General features: G+C 40.8%; 1 protein-coding gene across 1 annotated transcript in view; it reads right to left on the bottom strand.

The window, feature by feature from the left end:
• Positions 1-8,711, bottom strand: part of PPP6C (protein phosphatase 6, catalytic subunit) — a 23,620-nt gene that overhangs the window by 14,584 nt on the left and 325 nt on the right. The window lies entirely within an intron of this gene.

The raw sequence follows: 8,711 nt of genomic DNA, 5'->3' as shown, positions 1-8,711 counted from the left end.
CCCTTCAGGGTTGGGGTCCCCACTGGGGTGCCTGGTCAGTCTGGGTGAGGGGCTGAGGGCTGTTTTCAGGCTGGGACTGAAGCTCCCAACGGCTCCTTTTTTTTTTTTTTCTGGGCCAGCTTTAGCTCTTGCTCCAGCTCTGAGGCCTCTGCTGCTGAAAGAGGTTCTATAATCGAAACAATGTATAACTCCAGCTCTGAGATCCCGGATGGCTGAAAGCAGGTTTCTAGGGTTTTGTTTAGCTTCTATCATTGTAACAATGTTTCAAACTACAAGCTCAGAGGGCCCGCAAGGCAGGCAGGGAAGATTGGAATCCTCTGTCACTGAAGCAAGCAAGCCTCATGTTAGCTTCCAACTGCCTGGCTGCCGGCCGCCATCTTGGCTGGCAGTTAATTTGCATATCGCCCTGATTAGCCAATGGGAAGGGTAGCGGTCATACGCTAATTACCATGTTTCTCTTTTATTAGATAGGATATTCTTACTTCTGGCTTCATCTTGGTTTCCTATATTTTCTTTTTGTCTCATTTTTCTTACTTATTCTGAATATTTTTTTAAATATATTTTATTGACTTTTTACAGAAAAGAAGGGAGAGGGATAGAGTTTTAGAAACATCGATGAAAGAGATCGATCAGCTGCCTCCTGCACACCCCCCACTGGGGATGTGCCCGCAACCAGGGTACAAGCCCTTGACTGGAATCGAACCCAGGACCCTTGAGTCTGCAGGCCGACGCTCTATCCACTGAGCCAAACCTGCTCGGTTGAATTTTTTTTTTAATATATTTTATTGATTTTTTACAGAGAGGAAGGGAGAGGGATAGAGAGCTAGAAACATCGATCAGCTGCCTCCTGCACATTCCCTACTGGGTATGTGCCTGCAACTAAGGTCATGCCCTTGACCGAAATCGAACCTGGGACCTTTCAGTCCCCAGGCTGACGCTCTATCCACTGAACCAAACTGGCCAGGGCATTCTGAATATTTATCTTGCTATACTGAATGCATCTTTGTTAACCACTCTGTATCCTATGAGAACAAAGTAAGTGATCATTTAATTAACATTTTTAAACTAATCACAGCACAGTTTCATGAGGGAATCTCATAGTTACCATATTTGAATGTGCCAGAATCTGCACTAACATATGACTGGCTCTCCTAGCCCATGAGGCCTCCAGAACTGAAGGAGACTGACCCATACCCCCGGTACTGATCTGAAAGTAACAGCAGACTGAAAAAGAACATCACTGTGAAACCCTGCCAATCTCAAAGGCCTGGAGAATGTAAATTACTCGGGCAGCATCCTTAACCTGAAGTCAGGAACACTAACTTGAGTAAAGTAAAAGCTGCCTCCTCTAACTGCCACATCTGCAATCCCAACTGAGGATTTGGAGTTAAGTCTCTAAGCTAAAGCCATTGCCTCTCACTCTCCAGTTCAGCAGTAGCTTACCAATTCATATCAAGCAAACACAAAAATAAGTCTGAAATCTCAGTATAAACTCTACATATGTCAGCCAACTATACATACAGTGGCCCCACAGAATTCAGCCTTGCCATGGGAGAAACTCCTCCAAAGCCCTTCACATCTTTGTTTTGCTGCTTGGTTTATAGGAAGTGTGATCACACTTACTGCTCCATAACAGGCACTAAGGCAAGATTCTTAATCTTACCCCAAATTTAGGGCAAACTACATCCACCTCTCCCCATAGTGCCCAATTAATTCCTATCCTTGAACAAGTAGGGGTTCATAGCCCCCATTCTTAGGATACCCTACTTCCCTTGTCTACCTTTTCCTCAAGATATTTGTTCATGGTTGCATTCTATTTTCTTTTTTTTAATATATTTTATTGATTTTTTACAGAGAGGAAGGGAGAGGGATAGAGAACCAGAAACATCGATGAGAGAGAAACATTGATCAGCTGCCTCCTGCACACTCCCTACTGGGGATGTGCCCGCAACCAAGGTACGTGCCCTTGACTGGAATCGAACCTGGGACCCTTCAGTCCGCAGGCTGACGCTCAATCCACTGAGCCAAACCGGTTAGGATGTTCCATTCTATTTTCTGCTCCTGTCTCCCTGTTATCTCTAGTCCCTCAGATACAATGGCCTTTAAATTCTCCACCACAGCATTACTACTGATAATTCTTTATTATGGGGGGCCTCTGTCCAATGAATTATAGGATGTTTAGCAACATTTCTGGCTTCTACACCCACTAGATACCCACAGTTACATTCCCCCCACACACACCCCACCCCGCAAGCTGTGACAAATAAAAATGTCTCCAGGCAGTGCCAAACATCCTCATGAGTGCAAATCATCCCCAGTTGAGAACTACTGGTAACAGACCTTTCTCCTGAGTTTGATACTACTGAACAGTGCCTGGAGCACATATGGCAATCAGTAAATATTTGTTAACTAACCAACCTGTGTATCCAAGTCTTCTGAACATTTCTACCTCAATGTCTTGGCTTAGCAGCATTTCAAATCCAGTATGCCCAAACCAAACTCCCTTGCATTCCTTAATCTAGTTATAGTATTAACTAAGTTACCCATGCCAGAAACTAAGGGATTGAACTGAACTCTTCCCTCTCCCTCATCACCTAGACCAGTGGTCGGCAAACCGCGGCTCCCGAGCCACATGCGGCTCTTTGGCCCCTTGAGTGTGGCTCTTCCATAAAATACCACGTGCGGGCGCGCACGTACAGTGCAATAGAAACTTTGTGGCCCATGCGCAGAAGTTGGTTTTCGGCCTGGGCGAGTCTATTTTGAAGAAGTGGGGGGTGTCAGTCAGTTGGGCGACGGGAGACGCAGGGGAGGCGCGTGCGATTCATGCACAAGTTGAGTGAGCCAATCAGTCAGGAGTACCCTAATTAAGTTAATAACAATGTACCTACCTATATAGTTTAAGTTTTAAATATGTGGCTCTCAAAAAAAATTTCAATTGTTGTACTGTTGATATTTGGCTCTGTTGACTAATGAGTTTGCCGACCACTGACCTAGACCTGTTCTGTCAACAGGTCCTGTTATACTTCAAATTCTCATGTCACTTGGTTTATTGTTTGTATGACATTCTTATCCCATTCCAATTCATGGTTCACAATGTTGCCATAATATTTCTAAAACCTACTGTCACTTCCTTCAAAATCTTTCAAGGGCACTCCTCTGTTCATGGCAGTGTTTTCCATAATCCATTCAAGTAGCATCATCAAAATTTTGTCATACTCCTACTACATACAACAGTGTATTCCTATAATAGTTTTCTTTGAATCTACTTTATTTTTAGTTAGCCACATTTTAAACAATATCAAAAAGTCACAGAATGTTTTCCCCTAAAATATAAAAACATTTCAACGTGTTTATCCATGTACCACCTAAAAGATGAAAATCCAAATTTATCAGCCTAGTTTGCCACGATTTTGTCCTCTGCATGTCCTCCCAGCACCAATTCCAGGCATACCAACTGCCTCAAATTCCCCGAATCAACTATATTCTTTCTTTCAGATTAAGCTATACCATGGCACATGGTATTTATTCTACTTGCATGTTCTTTCCTTCCTGTTTTGTCTACCTGAACAAACTCTGCTCATCCTCTCATTTCTTCTTGATAGCGTCAGAATTAGATGCTGCTTCTATGTTTCCTAATATCTTAGTCCTCTACTTTAGCACCTGTCACACCATGTGATGATCATGTGTTTACCTCTCATATCTCCCTTACTACACTGACAGCCCCTCAAAGGCAGAGCCAAGTATGGGATTCTACCTCTAGCACCCACATGGAACAGTACTTTACACAAGAAGCATTTAAAGAAATGTTCGTTGTTAAATCTAGACATATCTAGATTAACTGATTGTCTATCACATACTAGGCAATGTTCTAATACTGTAGAGAATGTAATAAAGATATGACCCTGGCCCTCAAGAAGCTTGTATTCTAATAGTGGAGATGGACACATTTGCTATCAGACAAGACAGAATACTGTAAGTGGTAAAATGGAGTAAAAGTGCTATAGGGAAAAGGTCAATATAGAAAAGAAAGAATGGGAATTTAAAAAAATATATGTTTTTATTGATTTTTAGTGAGAGAGGAAGGGAGAGGGATAGAGATAGAAACCCTGAGGACATAGAAATATCATTTATTGGCTGCCTCCTAATTGGGATTGAGCCTGCAACCTGGGCATGTGCCCTGACCCGGAACTGAACCAGTGATTTCTTGGTTCCTGGGTCGAAGCTCAACCACTGAGCCATGCTGGCCACGCAAGAATGGGAATTTTTATTAGCAGTTAAATTCAGGCATGTACGTACTCTGCTGAGTAACTGAGGTAAAAATCACCTAAACCTCATCAATTCCTGGCTTTGGTACCTACTCTGCCTATCACAAGGATTGTGTAAATGACAGACTGGGCATGAAGGTGCTCAGAAGACTGTAAGTAGCTATGTAAATTCTAATCATTACTAATAATTCTGACTATGGAATCCAGGAACTCTGCATGGAGAAAGTGGCATCTGAGCTAAAGCTCAAAAGAGGCATGAAGGGTATTGCATAGAGGAAGCATAAGTGGTAGTTACTACGGACATGAATCCTAAAGTCAGACTTGCCTAGGTTTGAATCCTAGCTCATCCATTTACGTACTAGCTGCATGACTTTGGAAAGTTAATGTGTCTGTGCTTTAGTTACCTGTTTGTAAAACAAGGCAAATATTAGTACCCAATCCACAGAGTTTTAATTAATGTAATATATGTGTTATGTACATATTAAATAGGTGATAAAAACTGACTGAAAAGAAGCAAAGAGGCAAGGAATTACAGAGCATGTTGTCAGAAGACAGCAGTCCAACATGCTTAGAATGGAAGATTAAGAAAAAAAAGGTGATGAAGTGGAAGACATATCTAGAAAAGCAAGCTATTTCTCATCTTAAAAAGGCTATTAACTGTATCAGAAAGAACTCTGCACAAGGAGGCTTTCCAACCTAATTCATAGCTTAGTTAGACAACCTCAGACAAAGCATAAACGCTACAAAGCTGAGTACCTCTTCAGTAAAATGAGAAGGGTACAGAATTAGATGAACTCTGATTCTCTCTCAGCTCTGCAATTCTAGGAAATGGGCTGGGGAGTTGTTAGAGGTATGCACTATCCCATTAGATACTTGCAGTCACATGTAGCTATTGAGCACCTGAAATGTGACTGGTTTTAATTGGAACATGTCATAACTGTAAAATATACACCATATTTCATTGACTTAGTACAAAAAAAGGAAAATATTACATCAGTAATTTTATATTAATTACATGTTGAAATTAGGTTAAATAGTACTAAAATTAATTTCATCTGTTTCTTTTTCACTTTTTAAAAAATGTATTTTGCGCTCTAGCCAGTTTTGCTCAGTGGATAGAGCGTCAGCATGCGAATAGGTTTGATTCCAGTCAAGGGCACATGCCAGGGTTGTGGGCTGATCCCCAGTAGGGGGAGTGCAGGAGGCAGCCTATCAATGATTCTCTCTCATCATTGATGTTTCTATCTCTTCCTCTCCCTTCCTCTCTGCACTCAATAAAAATATTTTAAAAAAATTTTTTAAAATGTATTTTGTGGCTCATATTTCTGAGCATTTTATTTCTACTGGACAGCACTGTTACAGACTATTTTCAGAATACACAAGAGACTGTGATTCTGTGGCCAAAATGACCAACAAAATGTAAGGCATTATCAAAAACAGTCTTAAAAACACTCTTCTGGTCCCTTATAAAGTCATGGTGTGTATCAAAGTCCTGTACTATGTTCAGTTTTCCTTGTATTACCTGAAGAAAGATACAATGCAAAACCAAACAATTCAAGTAAACAGAATGATCAATAAAACATGCAAAAGGTTAGAGACAAGTATGTATGGAAAGATAAAGACCACAATATATGATGACAATTATAAAATCAGACGAAGGCTGAACGAGAATTTATGAAATGTTCTTCAACAAATATTGGAAAAAAGCAAGGGAGAATTCTTTGAAGCTTTATGGAGGCATTTCAGACAGAGGTACAACTTTGCAGAGCAGGTAGCCTTTTATACAAAAAACTCAGGGATGGCTTAGATTAAACAAAAAAGTGAATTCTATAAAGATTATACCAACTATTAATTCATAAAAGTGGTTACTATGGAATTACACAATTCTTTGTATTGCATCTCTGAGATAGACACTAGTATTCTCCCAACCCTTACCATGGAATTACACAATTCTTTGTATTGCATCTCTGAGATAGACACTAGCATTCTCCCAACCCTTACCATGGTAACTGTCTTAAGTTCCTCAGTAAGAAAACTGAACACCAACTCAACATGCAATTTCTTTGCTTACATGTCCCTTTTAAGAACCATCTAAGACAGTGGTTCTCAAACTTCTGGCTCTTTAAATACAGTTCCTCATGTTGTGACCCAACCATAAAATTATTTTCGTTGCTACTTCATAACTGTAATGTTGCTACTGTTATGAATCGTAATGTAAATATCTGATCTGCAGGATGGTCTTAGGTGACCCCTGTGAAAGGGTCGTTCGACTGTCAAAGGGGTCGCGACCCACAGGTTGAGAACCGCTGATCTAAGAGATCTGACAATCTTCAAGTTATAGAACCTATCACCAGCCTAAGTACTTAAGTTTAAATATTCAATAAACCTGCTTTTTATCATTCAGTCTTCCACTTAGCCAGATATGGAATCTGTATCTTCTATGATCAGCTCTGAAACCTTTATTGTGGATGAGAATCACATGACCGCTTTTTCAAGAAAGGTTATACTTTGTTTACTCACTTTTATATTTATCCTTATTCCTTCAAAACAGTTATATTAATTTGATTCAGTACTAGTGATTTGACCACTTCCAATTTAGGTATAGAGAAATCATGATTAGATCTAGAATATCCTATGCATTTATTTTATTTAGTACCTCCAACTTCTAGTCAGTCGAAAACACAGTGAGTTTCTGTCTTTTCAACCAGAACAAATCTTTTCCATATGATCATTAAGTGGCCCCAATGATTACTTTCCTTCCTCACAGAAACTTTTACTTTGGCTTTAAAGTCTCGGAAAAGGTGCTCCTGGAATACTTTCTTGGCCTAATTTTAGTTTGCACTTCATGCCAAGAAGAAAAATCAAATTTAAATTTTTTAAAATATACCAAAGAGGAGCAAATTAATTTGACAAAAACATTTCCAAGACCAAAAAAAAAGACTTTTCTTAAAAGAAAAATTCATAATTTTCCCCAATAGTTGCCCAGAAGATTTAAAAAAAGTTTCTTAAGAAACATACATGCCAAATACAGTCCATTTTGTGTTGCAAGGGGCAATGAAATGGTTTAACAATATTTCCTTGAGGTGGGAAGGAAATCTGTTTATCAAACTAAGAGGTCCAAAGAAAATCCAACTGCCTACCATCCAAATCATTTCAATATCCAATTTCAAGTTAATATCAATATACATTTTTATAATAAGCCAACATTTTACTAATTATAAACACAAAGCTTAAAACAGCTTTACATATGCTAAAGAACAGAAAATTTCACCTCGATTCACTGACATGCAAAACCCCACTTCTCTCATGGGATGAACCATGCTACCAAAAGATGGCTGGTTAGTTTTCCATGATCTGGGTCCCAATGTTGCTCGGATCTTTGTTTCCTAAAGAAGCCACAAAGTACTCAGATGAGCATGATAGCTGCATTTCTACTAACACTGGCTTTGTCCTCATTTTAAATTATCCTATTAGGGGGAAAATGCACAAGAATGACTCCCCTATAATACAGTGCACATCATTTACCAATAAGTACAAACAAGTTACGTTCACCACAGCACCTTTGGCTTTCAACATTTTGCATATTGGTTGTCGTTAAATATCAACTTCCTGTACCAAAAGAGACAGCAAAAGAAAAAAAACAGTGACATCTTCCTTAAGAGAAAAAAAAATTGCCCGAGATAAATTGCTTTAAACACAGCTTAAAGAATAAAACAATGTCCAAAACTCTGGGCAGTTTACCCACCTACCACACAGCAAACAAATCAATGTTAATTGAGCAAATAAAAGAGAGCAGCACTAACTAGGCACTAAGCCCTAGTTTCAACAAACGCACAAAAATAGCAAGACTTGTCCAAAGACCTACATTCATCCCTTTAGCCACACACACACCTTTACTGTTACTTGGACTCGGCGGCAACAAAAAACTCAACTCTTTGAGGAAACCAAGAAAATGCAATCCCGAGTTAAGAAGGACTCAGGGGGGAACAACTTAAAAAACAGAGAAGAACTTGTAATGTATAGAGGGACTACTCAAGTGTCCACTTAAAATCAGCCCTGTCCACTTAAATGAGCTCAACGGCCTCCAGGAGGACGGGGTTCGCCCCGGAACTGGCAGGAGAAAGCCGACACTTCGGAAGAACAATCGGGAGGAGCGGCGGGACCGGAGGGGCGCCCTGACGTTCTCTCCTGTCTCGCCCACCGGGGCGCGTTCCCAAGGCCCGGGCATCTGGCACCCGCCAGCCACCCGCGCTCCTGTCACCCCCTCCGGAGGGATGATCCCATCCTGAGGGCACGGCCACTGGGGCTCCGTTCGGACTCCGGGAGACCGGGGATGCGGTCAGAGGAGGGGAGTCTTCCTTGCACCGCTGTTAGTCCCTGCGGCGGCCCGAAGGCCAGGAGGGGCGACCCTGGGGCAGAGGCCGCGACATCCCTCAGGATACCCAC

Source organism: Myotis davidii, unplaced genomic scaffold (assembly GCF_000327345.1).
Source record: "Myotis davidii unplaced genomic scaffold, ASM32734v1 scaffold142, whole genome shotgun sequence".
Classification (NCBI taxonomy): Eukaryota; Metazoa; Chordata; class Mammalia; order Chiroptera; family Vespertilionidae; genus Myotis; species Myotis davidii.
The sequence above is the reverse complement of the archived record's forward strand: the minus strand, read 5'-3'. Positions and strand labels throughout refer to the sequence as shown.